General features: G+C 49.8%; 1 protein-coding gene and 1 long non-coding RNA gene across 3 annotated transcripts in view; one reads left to right on the top strand and one right to left on the bottom strand.

The window, feature by feature from the left end:
- Window positions 1-7634, bottom strand: part of THSD4 (thrombospondin type 1 domain containing 4) — a 595914-nt gene extending 588280 nt beyond the window's left edge. Inside the window, exon 1 of one of the 2 annotated variants that reach the window (XM_036347721.1) lies at window positions 7407-7634. The gene's annotated coding sequence lies outside the window, so the exon portion shown is untranslated. The remainder of the gene's footprint in view (window positions 1-7406) is intronic. The other variant, XM_036347731.1, reaches the window with a different exon arrangement.
- A 27-nt stretch (window positions 7635-7661) lies between these two features.
- Window positions 7662-12756, top strand: LOC118675282. The gene is made up of 3 exons (XR_004973853.1): window positions 7662-8064; window positions 10516-10703; window positions 11500-12756. It is a non-coding gene; the product is annotated as an uncharacterized LOC118675282 (long non-coding RNA).
- The last annotated feature ends 458 nt before the right edge of the window (window positions 12757-13214 follow it).

The raw sequence follows: 13214 nt of genomic DNA, 5'->3' as shown, positions 1-13214 counted from the left end.
CCAGGATGAACCCCCATAGCTGTACCAATGGCACGAGCCAAGGGCAGCCCAACAGGGTGCCCAGAGGGAAGAGGCTGGGCCTCCCTGCTACTCCAGACCTGGGCACCCAGCCAGCCCCCCGGACCCACCTGCACGCGGGCAGGGCGCTCACCGCACCCGCCCCCTTTCCCACCTGCCCCCTCTCCACACTGGGCACCTCCTGAGCCGCATCTGTCCTGAGACGGTAACCCCACCCCTTCTCTGAGCAGAACAGTCAGCCTTACCTTTTAATTGAAAAGTGGGGAGCGGTGACACAACGATCAAAAGGAATGGAGTGCTGATACATGCTTCACCGTGGACAAACCTTGAGAGTGCTTTTCTTAGTGAAAGCAGAAACTATGCGGCCAGTCACCAAAGACCACATATCGTATGATTCCATTTACACGACATGCCCAGAATCCACAGAGACAGAAAGTAGAGTAGTGGTTTCCAGGGACTGGATGAGGGAGGAGTGGGGAGTGACTGCTAATGGGTTCTGAGTTTCTTTTTGAGGTGATGAAAATATTCTGGAATTAGATCATGTTGATGGTTGCACAACTTTGTGAACAAACTAAAAACCACTAAATTATGCACTTTAACATGATGAACTACAATTGCGCTTTCCAGTGGATTACAATTAGACTGAGGCACTAACTGGCTCATTAGTTCCCCCCTAGCACATGTCTTGGAGTCAGATGAATTGGAATTCAAACCAAACTCTCACATCTACTTGCTGTGTGAGCCTGTGCAATGTCCTAACCGTCCCTGAACTTTGGGTTTCTGGGCAGTAAACTAGGAATAATAATGTCTAGCTCACAGGGGCTGCTGAGAGGATTGAGTAAGGGAATGCAGGAACTGACACGGAACTCTGTACCACACGCTCCCTCTCCCTGAGCCGGCCAAAAGATCCTTTGAACCTCAAGCAGAGTGAAATCCTGGGCCTCAACTAAAACATCATCACTGAAGTCAAGCCGGTCCTGGGTACCTGTCTGTTCTGGAAAAGACACGAAATGGAGCTGGAGGCTGAATGTCAGAGCACACCCTACACTGAGTCTTCAAAACCGGCAGGCATGGCTCTGCCTCCAAGGCTCACCTGTGAGCAGCAATAAACTCCCTCAGGCGTCTCCGAGGGCCTCCCTGTGGGTCTGACCTCCTCTCAACCTCTGATAGTGTTACTATTATTAGCTTCAAGCAAGGATGAGGCAAAGGGGACTCAGAGAAACCAGAGAAAGAAACAGGGCTTCAATTCACATCCAATTTTTAAAAACTTTTTAAAATTTACTTTCTCAAATAATACATTTTGCTTTAAAAAAGTTTACACAGTTAAAAGTGAGGCACATGTCAGCAGTATCTTTATAATACTAAAAAACTAAACCAAAGACTTTATTTTCTTTTTAAACACCTCCAGCCCCCACCTAAAATGTTGTTATGAGCCGTATTGTAGGAAGGGCTGTCTCCACACTCCCAGGGTGGCTCTCAAGGCAGCTGCCCTCGCTGCCCTCAGCCGCTTCACTCGGGCTGCCAGGGCACAGGGAGGCTGGCATCAGGCAGAGCTGATGTGGAGGTGGCTGTGCCACAGAGGCCCAGGCAGGCGTCAGTCCACCAGATCTGGCCCCCAGGCATGGAAGCCAGGGCAAGGGGCCGGCAGTAATAAAAGGGCAGCTGGAGGCCAGGGAGCCAGCAGCAAAGGGAGGTGGGAAAGGGACCAGAATTCCAGGCATGTGAGGGTCAGGGGTCAAACAAGCAAGATCAATCAAAGAGTAGCTGTCAATTCACCCTAAGCAAGTCTTAGAGGGGGGAGGAGAAGCTGCTTAGATCTTAGGTGGGTAAGTGAGAAAAATGACAGCTCACATTCACCTCCTTTTAAGCATTTTACATTGTCATGAATCACACCCATTTCACAGGCCGGAAAACTGCAGCACAAGAGGTTAAGGAGACTGTTCAGTGACACACAGCACGGGTGGAGCCAAGGACTGAAGACAGGCTGTGGCCTCAGAATCACGGAAAGAGTACCAGACTCCCTCTTTTATCTTCCTGGAAACGACAGGTGCTCAGGGCGCTGCGTTTCAGGAAAAGTCTGTTTGGCAACGACAAATCTGTAACTTGCTGATATGATCAAAGCAGGGAGAACAGCCTCCCAGCAGTCTGTGTATCCATTTTCTTAAGAAATTCATCTCTCTTGACTGAGCTCCCAAGAAAAATGGTTAAGTTCAAGACAGGATTTGTCACCCACCCCGGCCCAGCCGTCCTGTGGCTGCATCCATGCAGCAACTCCAAGGCCAGGCTCCCCTTCATCAGAAGCCTGCAGATAATCCCCTCGCCATTGCCCCGCTGGGGCTCCAAGGCCCATGGCCTAAAGGGTTAACCATCCCATTTCCTCCTTGTCTTTCAAATCTTAATCCCCATCCTGAGCTGGGTGCATTCCAAGCCCACCTGGAACAGGTCAAGACGAGCCTGGCCATGGCTGGCCCTTCATTTCCCCTGGCAGGAGATTAGATGGGGCGCCCATTAATCACTCATTACTTGGGTCCTCGATGCTGGCCAGCCCTCAGGCAGCCAGCCAGCTGCCTGGGAGGGTGGGGCAGGCACCGCCCCTGCCCAGCGCAGGTCCTGGGCCTCCCAGTGCCACCCTTTTGGGACAAGATACCACAGTGCAAGCCTGGCCCTCTACCATCTGGACCATGTCCAAGAGGAGAGGGGTTAAAGGGCAACACTACCAGGGTACCACTAAGCAATCAGTTTCAGCATGGCACATCAGAGGGCACTGTGCATTGTGCAGTTAGTTGAAAGATTAGGTAAAAAGAAGACATAGGTGGAAAGAGACCACTGTCCCAGGACAACTAATCATTAATAAAGAAAACTGCTGCCCACTGCTTCTTAAATTCTTGGAGGAATCTGAAGAAAAACTGGAGAGAGGAGAGGATGTTGAATGGAGAATTCTTTATTATTATTACTGCACAGCTAGGACTGTTCATTTGCTGTGTTTCCATATAAGGTTGCAACAGTCAGCCCTTTAGACACAAAAATCCTGGACCTGAGGGGGCTTAAGATTATATATTTTTTTACAGCACAGATATTGAGCACCAAGATCCTGCCACGCACTGACCAGGTACAGAGTAGATAAGAGAAATGGGATGAGAACAGACACTGAGCACCTGCCATCTGCCAGGCATTTGCCTAACGCTCTGCATGCTGTGCACTGGTCCCTACACACCCTCCGGGCTTTGTCCATTCCTTTGTTACAGCTGAGGAAACAGAGGCTGGCGACTGGAGAGGGGCAAAATAAAAGTCTCTAGAATGAAGGGTACCTGTCAATCACCAGACCCCATGCTAGTGCCACTCACCATACCTGGAGGGCATGGCTGGCAAGGTGTGGTAGGCCCTATTTGGGGAGTTCTAGCCCATTTCTCGCCCCAGGAAAGTTGAGGCTCCCAAAAAACCCACCCTGATCCTTCTCCCTCAGCACTTGCTCAAGCTCAGGAATAAATTCACAATGAGCCTGATGGAGGCAGGGCTTCCACGCCTGCTCCCATGGGGGTGTGGGGAGCCTGCTTTCAGGGTGCACTGAAGACCCCCTTCACCAAAAGAGGGCTCTCCACCTGGCCCGGGCCGCGATGCATCCTTGCTCACCCCCTTATCAAAGGTCCCTGTTAAAAAGGAGCATGCTACCTGGGGGAAAGCGGCTTATGAACTGACCACCTGACACTAGCCCCTCATTGTAAAGGCAGCCCAGGGCAATCGTCCTCAACCTGAACCTTCAGAAGAACCACCTGAGACAGTCTTAAAAATGCTAACTCCTAGGCCCTGCCTCCACCCTGGAATCTGTTTTGTTTTTGTCCCTCCTCCCCACACCCCACCCTCTCACTGCCGCCAGATCCTAACTCTGATTCAGATGTTCTGAAGAAAACGCTTTCAGGAAAGAGCACCAGACTTAGAGACCTGGGTTCTAAGATTTAGGTTCAAAACCTGAGTTGTTGACATCAGGCAAGTAACCGGACATTAGCATTCATATCCTTATAAAATACGAATGCTAATGTCTTCGTCATAGGTTGCTGGGAAGATTAAAGCACCAAGTACAGAACACAGCCCTGCTCATTGAACATAACCTGAATGAGTTCATCAGGCCAGTGGGGCTCCAGAAACCAGAGAAGACAATTTTGGTGAGTTGGGGAAAGAAGAGAGGGCAAAATAGGCCCAGGAGATGAGGGGGACCCTGAAAGGGAGCAGGAGTCAGAAGAGGCTAAAGCCAGAGCCTCCCACAAAAGCCCCCCATACCCAGCATCAGCCTGTGCTAGCCTGTATCATACGTTAGCTTTTAACAAAACATTTCTAATCCATTATTTTCAGAGAAGATAGCCAATACATATACACATGCAGCCTTTATATCCACATATACATAAATATGTGGATACAATTCTGTGTACACACACACACACACACACACACACACACACACACACGGAAAAAGGGAGGAAGTGTGGAGGAAAGAGGAGAAAGATGGGAGAAGTGAGATGGCAGGTCAAACCCAGTCAAGTCACAGTGTCGACTTTGCTGTGCTGGTGATGTGATACCCCCTTGGAGAGGCCCAAGGAGAGACCAACTACTGCTTGCAGAAGCTTCAGGGTGTCTGGGAAGATGGGGCTCGCCCACTAGGACATGTCCAGGCTGAATACAGAGTCAGTGCAAATAATGCAGGAGAGTACAGAGGGGATTCTGGGGGTGGGGAGGGCAAGAAGGCTGGGATTCACTTCTTGGCAGGGTCTGGATTAGTAGAGGGGACATCTGAATTTCTGAGCCACAATAAAGAGAATGGGTAAGAGGAGTGAAGGGTTTCAGGCAAGAAAGAATTGGGGTGCTCTTGGATCAATAAAGCAGACTGGAAATTAAGCCAGTTTTAAATGCCCCAATAAAGAATGACCTTGGTTCAAGCTGTCCATAAAAGTACTTTCATATCTCCAGGGCTTTGCTCAAGCTCTTCCCCCTAACAGGAATTCCTCCTCCTTCCAGCCTTTTCCATCTCCTTGGAGTCCTCCTCATGCTTCAAGCCCAGCTGTAACCTTCCTAGCTCTTCCCGTGCAGAAAAACAGTCTCCCTCATCTGTGCCTCCTTGATGGTTTGCACACCCCCAATATTCTGCATTGTTTTGTGGTTATTTCTTTATGTCTCTTTCTCTCCCAGGTGGCCATTAATCATCTGCTAGCCTGTCAACAAACTGAGGGCAAGGATATTGTCTTGTTCTTCCTGAAGCTCCAGCATATAGTAACAGTCCCTGGCACAGCAGATACTCAGCATATCTGCTGGCGACAAATTAAACAGAAATGAATATGGGGGTTGGGGTGGAAGGCCGATTTTGATTTCTTGAGAGGAATGATGTGGTGAAATCAGAATTTTAGGAATATTAATCTGTCAACATAAAAGAAGATGGATTAAAATGAAAAAAGAGACTCATGGCCAAGAGTCAAGAGAGGAGATTATCACTGTAATTTGGGGCAAAGGGAATGGAGACAGAAAAATAATTTTCTGAGATATCACAAAAGAATGTAGAAGGGACTTTGGTAATGAATGAGCTATAAACGTGGGGGATAAGGTGGGGGTAGTCTGGACCACTCAAATATTGAGACCCCTGGACAACTGGGAGACAAGTGAGAGAAAAATGTGGTTGATCAAGGAGAGGGGTGATGCCTGGCCTCTCTCTAGGATAATGTATTGCAATTACAAGCATTTCTCAGCAAAACAAAGAACAAAACCCACAACACCTCCAAATCACAATTTCTAACTCTGATCTTACTCCCCAACTCTGGCTTGTATTTTATTTATTTTTTCCTAGCAGTCATTTAGAAACATTTCTTCATGGCAGGGGAAACTGAGATAAAGATAAGACCCATCTGGTGCCCTGTTCAGTGCTGGGCATGGATGAGCCCACCAACCCTCCCCGCAAAAGTCCAGTGGGATGCACTGCTCATTCAGTGTGCACTCCAGTATTCTGATCACCCTCTCTTCCTTCCCGTGCCCAACCTCTGGGAAACCCCTGTTCCAGCCCTGCAAAGGTTTACAGGAAAGTCCCAGGACTCCTGTCTGCTTCCTCGCATTAATTCCAGGGCGAGGATTTTGTTTTCTAAAGGAATCCAACTATGGTGCCAACAAAAATCTATAGGAATTGAGGAGTACTGTATTCAAATAACGTTCTTAAAATGTTTGCTTCTTTGTATATTGAGACCCAGTAAGATCCTATTATCCAACCACTTCGTCGCCTTTATCAGTGAAGTAGAAGACATGTACAGGTTATGCAAGCTCCAAGAGTCGTGCAATTTTGAAAATCTTTACACTATTCTGTGCCTGGATTAGCAGAGGGAACTGCTGGACAAGATAATTCTGTAGACCTCTCTTGGGTCTCTATTTCTCTTACTCCAAATTCCAACAGGCATCTCATGATCATTCAGCTCCCCAGGTCCAAGATTTCAGATACACTTACTGCCTGCAAAAGGGAAAAGCGCTGGTGGTGGGGTCACAGAGGAGACAGGAAGAGATCCAAGTATGCACAATTAATAGGCAGTGGTGGAGGCTGGGGGGCGGGGGGGGGGGGGGGGAACGTGTGGACTGCTGAGGAAACACCAGAGCCACACATTCCAAATGCTAAGTGGGCCTGCGAACGCCCTGAAAACCCTTCCCAAGTTAGCGCTAATGTTCTTTCAAGAAAAAGAATGAACTCCCAGGTCCCTAAAGCCCCAGGGTGAGCCAGCTCTGGAACAGCTAATTCTAAGAGCGCACCGAGGGGCTGCAGGTACGTGGGCTGCACTTGGGGACGCGTCCGGAGTTGGTGGGAAAAAGCCATCCACTCCGACCCCCACTGGCTCAGCGTCGCCGCGGCTTAGCTGAGACACACACGGATTCGAGGCTTCCTAGAAAACGGCGTGGCCAAGGCCGCGTTTGCAGCTCGACGCTCGCCGACCCAGAGCCGACCAGCTCAACTCTCAGGCGGCGGAAGGAGGGAGGCGAGGCTGAGGTGGGGGGCGCGCGGGCTGGCCGTGCATTCGCCGGTCCCCTCTGCCCAGACCAAAGCGCGCGGGCCCCGACTCGGGACGGCCAAGGTGGGCTGTCCCTGGAGTTTCAGAGTTGGAGGGCAGAGGGGAGAGTGCTGGCGCCGGCAGGCCGGGCTAACCCACCGGGAAGGGGAGCGAGGGAAGGAGGTGCTTTGCACGGACCAGCGCCGCGGGCTTCCAGAACCCCGTGCGGGCGCAGCCCCGGGCGCCCCGGACACACCCACTGCGCCCCGGCGCCGCCGATAGCCCGCCCGCACGGCCGTGCAGAGCGGGCAGAGGAGGTAGCAGGGGCTGGACCGGGTCGGAGCGCGCGGGCGGAGCGCGGGGGGCGCGGGCAGCTCTGCTCACCTGGGGGTCCACGTCCCGGAGCGGCCGTCGGCCGCCTCCCTCACCTCGCCCAGTGTAGTTCCCGGCGCTGGGCAGCCCGCGCCCGCCGCCGCCCCGCGCCCACCCAGCACGGGCTCCCGCTGCGCCCCGGTTCCGCGTCGGGCTGCGCGGGCGGCTAGTGGCTCGGGCGCGCGCGGAAAGCGCTGGCTCGGAGTTTGCGATCCGGAGAGCCTGGACCCGCGCTCGCTGCGTCCCGCCTCCCTCCCCCATTCGCGGCCTCCTGCTGTCATCTGGAGCCGCTCCTGCCGCCCCCTGGCGGCCGCCTCGGGAAGGACAGGCCCCAGTTCACCCCTGGGACTCCTGAGGGTCCCCTTGCAAGGATGAGCAAGGAGGATCCTTGGTATTATCCCGTATATGGGAGGACAGACTCTACCAGAGGTTTAAAAAGTCCTCAAACTTTTTAAACAGGGGGCCAGTTCACTGTCCCTCAGACCGTTGGAGGGTCGGACTATAGTTTAAAAAATAACTATGAACAAATTCCTATGCACCCAGCGGTGGCAAAAACACCCGGCGGGCCGCATGTGGCCCACGGGCCGTAGTTTGAGGACCCCTGCTCGACAGAGGCAAGGAGGACAAGAGCGGTCCTGGCTGGCCAGGACTAGTGAGACCAGTAGATAAGGTAAGGCCAGATGGTGGAAGGTCTTGAATTTCATGTGAATCTTATCCTGAGGTCTGTGGGAGTCAGGGAAGGACTGAAGCCCAGGGGGAACACGGCATCCTCAGGTTTTGGAACAACCATTCTGGCTGCAGCAGTATAGGCCTGAGGCTGAAGCAGGGAGCCAGCAAGAAAAATTATTCTGTAAATCAGAGCAGAGAAGGCAGTGACTGTAAGGATAGCGAGGGATACGCCCTTGTCTAAAGAGGATGCACAGTCACACTCCCCGGCATATTCACACACAAGAGCAGCCTTCTGGATGCAAGAGAAAAAGACAAGAGTCCTGCAAATTCGACCTGGGGCTGGACAGCATGGGGGAGAGAGAAACTCCCTGACAGGAGCATGGCTTCTTGTCTTATTCGGGGTAAAACTTTGGGAAGAAAAGAACTGCCACAACATCATCATCGTCCTCATCCTCACCATCCAGCTGTGATCTGTATATCCAAGCCCCTCTTTTTACTAATTTGGAAATTGTCCCAAAGAGGGCAGGATCAAAATTACACAGCTCGATGGTGTCTAGTTAACTGGAGCCCACGTTTCTTGACTCCTGATGCAGTACTACATCCTTTACCTTCAAACAGAGGTGTTTAGGGCTAGTGAGGTAGGAAATAGAGTGACAGAGAGGAAGTGTCCCTCCTCTCCAAGGAGGGGAGGGTGGCCTGAAACATTGGAAGCAGCTGTCCAGACACAGGCAGTCTCCCTAAATATGAGTCACCTGTGTGTTTATCACTGCCTCCCAAGTACACCAGCAGGAGTTGTTTTGAAAGTGCAGGTACAGGGTGGACAATGAAGGCAGTGATAGAAGGCAAGCTGCCTGTCCCAGAGCCAGGCTAAGCCAGGGATGGGTGCCCTGTATGGGAGAGAAAGGAGAGCAACAGGGCAGAGAACTCTGAGGGGGTGTGGGAGGGGAGTGAGGGGAGTGAACAAAAGAGAAAGTGGCAAAGTTAGGCCAATGAAAGAGAATCAAATTTGAGTGCTGACTACTGCCCCAGAGCCTGGGCAGAGCCAGTTCTCACTGATTCACTGGCTCAAATGGGTTGAAATAATTCCACACTTGATCAAACAGATTCTGATTGCAGGCACCTGGTGTGAGTGGGATTAAATTAATTCTGAGTGTCACAGGTCCCATAGGTCCAGGTTAAGTGGATCTAACAGTTCTAGTCAATTTTGGCCAATTTAAGCCATTTAACATGATAGAAAAATAATACAACATCAGAGTGTACTCAAAGCCATTGAATTATACACATAAAAATGGTTAAAAGTATATATTTTATGTAATGCATATTTTACACAATTTTTAAAAAGAAAGTAAAACATAAAAACGTGTTTGAATTGATTTATCAATTCATTTAAGAGATATGTACGGAATACTGAAAAGGGCTTGGTGTTAGGAGGTAAGGGTGAAATGAAAAATTTTTTCCAGTCCAAAAGAAGCTCAGAATAAGGTGAGGAAGTTGTCATATAATCAGGAAATCATACTAGTAGGTGGTAGGTATACTTGGGGATCTGCAGAAGCATCTGAGAGCTCACAGGAAGGGAGGGGGAATCTGAGATGTCCCTCCTGAGCTGAGTTTTAGAGGATGAGGGGAGTTCATCAGGCAGGGCTTGTGGGTTTATTAGTCTTTTGGGGGGAAAAAAAACTAATTTTAGATTTACAGACAAGTTGCAAAAAATAGTACAAAAAAATCCCTTATATCTCCCACCCTTATATCTTCCCCTAATGTTAACATATTACAAACCAAAGTGTACTTATTTATTGACCAAACTTGATCCATCAAACCTAGTCTGGCTCTTCAGAGCTGCTTCTGGTCCACTTCAAATTGCTTTGACCATATTTTGTTTGCAGATAATGTTCTTTATTTGAAGTCAAGACTATATTGCAAAATCTGCTCACATTTTACATGAAAAGGTATTTGCATTGCATATAGCCACCTGTGTATTAATTATTAAAAGCAAGTTTTTAATCTTTCAGTCCAGGTATGTTTCTACTTTTATCCAAATGTGTATGTATGCATGCGTCAGATTGGCAGGATTTGGTCCCAGGTAGGAAAGGAGCTACTAACCCTCAGCAGTAGAGGGGACAAAGCGGGGTGGGTGCCTCGGATCACAGAGGCCGCCGCACGGGGCCTCCCTGGCGTGTCAGTGTCTTCTATGCACAACATCTTGGCGGGTGGGCGTTAGTTACCCGGTGGCGTATCTCAGTGCATACTGTCGTGGGAGGCTCTCTATTAGAAAGCCCCTTTCCATTTGAACTGAAAACTTTCTCCTTGTGACTACTCCCCAGTGGCAGACAAAAAGCATAACTTTCTGCATGTGTGAGCTCTGTATATGCGGGACAGTCCTAGCTCACACCTGATTTCCAGGTGTAATGACTAATTTATGATTAATAGTGCCCCCTTCACTCTGTTGTCCCAGTTGAGATGCTACATGATCTGGTCCTCCGTGCAGAAGACGTCCACCACCCGCCTCACTAAGGCTGCCCCTGCGAGGCCAGTCCCAGCGTCCAGCCAGTCCTCCCGAGGGGTCCGCCTGGAGCAGAGTCAGCGTACCGCGAGGGTGCCCAAGTGCTGGAGGCTGCTGAGACACTTTCTTGCTCCAGCAAGGTACTAGGACCCATCACAATACTTACAAATTGTTTCATTTTCTTGGTTGTAACCTTTGTAGCCTATAAAGTCAAGGCGAGCTTGTATCCAGTGAATAATAAGGAAATAAGGGAAGTGCCACACAACCCTTTAGAGCTGGTAAATTTGTCATTGTTTTAAGGAGTTTCTAAGCCCCCAGGGTGTTTCAAGAAGCAGGTTGCCTCCTTAACTCAGTTCCTTGGATTTCAGAGCAGGGTGTGAACAGGCCACAGGAGAGCAGCGTGGGACCCCGGACCCATGTTGGGACTTGGGAGTCACACACCTGCTCTTCAGGAGGAAGCACTGACCACAGGGCCTTTCACCAGCACAACGTTTCTGGGGCTGAGAGTCCCAAAAATTACAGTTTGAAAAACACTGCTCTGCATTCTCGGCAAACACTGGTGTTTTCATCCTAATGGCATTTCAGGGGGCTGCGTCCCAGCAGGGAAGGAAACCCTTATATTATCCCGACTTTGTTAATGTTTGGGAGGCGGAAGGGAAACAGACATGTATTCAAACCCCTAATTTCAGGCTCCAGCAAGGTACTAGGACCCATCACAATACTTACAAATTGTTTCATTTTCTTGGTTGTAACCTTTGTAGTGTGTAAAGTCAAGGCGAGCTTGTATCCAGTGAATAATAAGGAAATAAGGGAAGTGCAACACAACCCTTTAGAGCTGGAAAATTTGTCATTGTTTTAAGCAGTGTCTAAGCCCCCAGGGTGAGTTTCAAAAAGCAAGTTGCCTCCTTAACTCAGTCCTTTCTCTTCCTACTCCAGAGCCTTTGGGATGTTGACCTCAAGACTGCTCTGTGCCCCTGCCTGGGGCTGGCTCCCTGCTGGACCTGTGACCCAGGACCAGGCAGAGAATGGAAATCTGCAATCACCACTCCAAGGGCAGAAGCAGAATGGTTTCTAGGTGGAAAACCAAGGTTTCCCATGAAGTGTTGGAGCCTCAAGCTACATTTCAGGTTCCAATTCTCATTAGAGCTTCACTCTCATTCTTTCTTGCCCTGTGTCCAGTCAGCGAAGATAGAAAATTTCATGTTACCTTGTACAAGACAGCTTTTGGAATCCCAAATATTCAAATGATTTCCCTTTTGCCTCTTTGCAAATGATAATACCCACCGCGAGGAGGCATCACCCAGACGGCAGCCGCCCTCTCGAGGAGTAGCCACGCTGAGCTGGTTGGAAGGTGGACATGGTGGCCTCCAGATTCTCAGGCTTCCTATCTCCTGGTGATAATTAGCCAGGTGAAGACAATAGCCACCTTTGGAATAAGTCCATTTCCAAGTGCCTGCCTCTCTCAAACATGATTGATCATTCACTCATGTTTATTGAAGCCAACTATGAATGATTGAAGGGAAGATGAGAATTGTTAACCAGAGTCAAAGGGGGTGGTGTAGGAGAGACCATTCCAGACAGAAGGACGCACACGTGCAAAGGCCCTGAGGGGGGCCGGATGCACTCAGGGAGCACAGGAAGGGCTGTGTGGCCGGGGCTCAGAATCCAGGACGGAGAAAGGAGGGAGGTGCCGGGAGCAGGAGGGCGTGATCTGACTGTGTGGAGCCTTCCCGCCATGACTAATAATCCTTTGACAACCACAAAGGAATGGGCATGTTGCATCAGAACAGATACAAGCCATAGGTGGAAGCAGGGTTCCGGAGCCCTCTGCTGTACCAGAGGCTGGATTTGGGGGAGATCCAAGGATCCCAGAGTGGAAGTAGTGAGGGCAGCTTGGGGTAGTGGCTGTTAGTCGACCAATACGGAAGTATATCATTTTGTAAACGATTGGAAAAACTGTTCTGTGCGAATCTGTTAAAAGTCAGTGATGCTTATGGCCATTTTTGCGCATTGGGTTATTTTCAAATGAGCAAGAGGAAGCCTCTGAGGAGTTTACGTGGAAGCTAACATGATCAGATCTGTGTTTATCCAAAGGGAGAGGGGAAAAAACATCCCTTTGTTATTAAGGGAAAAAGAGGTAATACAAAAACATCATTCCACAATTCTTTTGTAATGAAAAACAATAAATGCAAAATAAAACAACCCCATCGTTCTAAAAGAACACCCTGTGCTTGCCTTCCCTGCTTCCTGGGAGACTCCTAATAAGGTCCCGTCCCTCACCGTCCCCAGCTGCCCTTGTGACAAGCACTGCAAGCCTCCAGGACAGCAGGGGTGAGAGGTCTCCAGCGGGAAGCAGGGCCTCCCTTTGAGGCTTAATCAGCTTACACTGTGCCTGAAACTGCTGTCACCTTGGCCTCTTTGGCAATTTTCCCTCTTTAGTAAACTGGCTTTAGTGTTGAATGAATTTGTTTTTATAAAGTCTCAGAGATACCGCATATCTAGTGAACACTGGGCAGGTATGGTTTGTGTATAAACCCAGGGCACTTCAGACCAGGAAGGCACACAGTCTCCAAGTTCATTGCTTTTGCTTGCCCGCTCACCTTTGTCTTGCCTCTGTTTTCAGTGTATAGAGGACCTACTGTGTGCCAATC

The sequence above is a fragment of the Myotis myotis genome, unplaced genomic scaffold (assembly GCF_014108235.1).
Source record: "Myotis myotis isolate mMyoMyo1 unplaced genomic scaffold, mMyoMyo1.p scaffold_m19_p_1, whole genome shotgun sequence".
Classification (NCBI taxonomy): domain Eukaryota; kingdom Metazoa; phylum Chordata; class Mammalia; order Chiroptera; family Vespertilionidae; genus Myotis; species Myotis myotis.
Note: the sequence above shows the minus strand (reverse complement) of the source record. Positions and strands in the feature narration are given on the sequence as shown.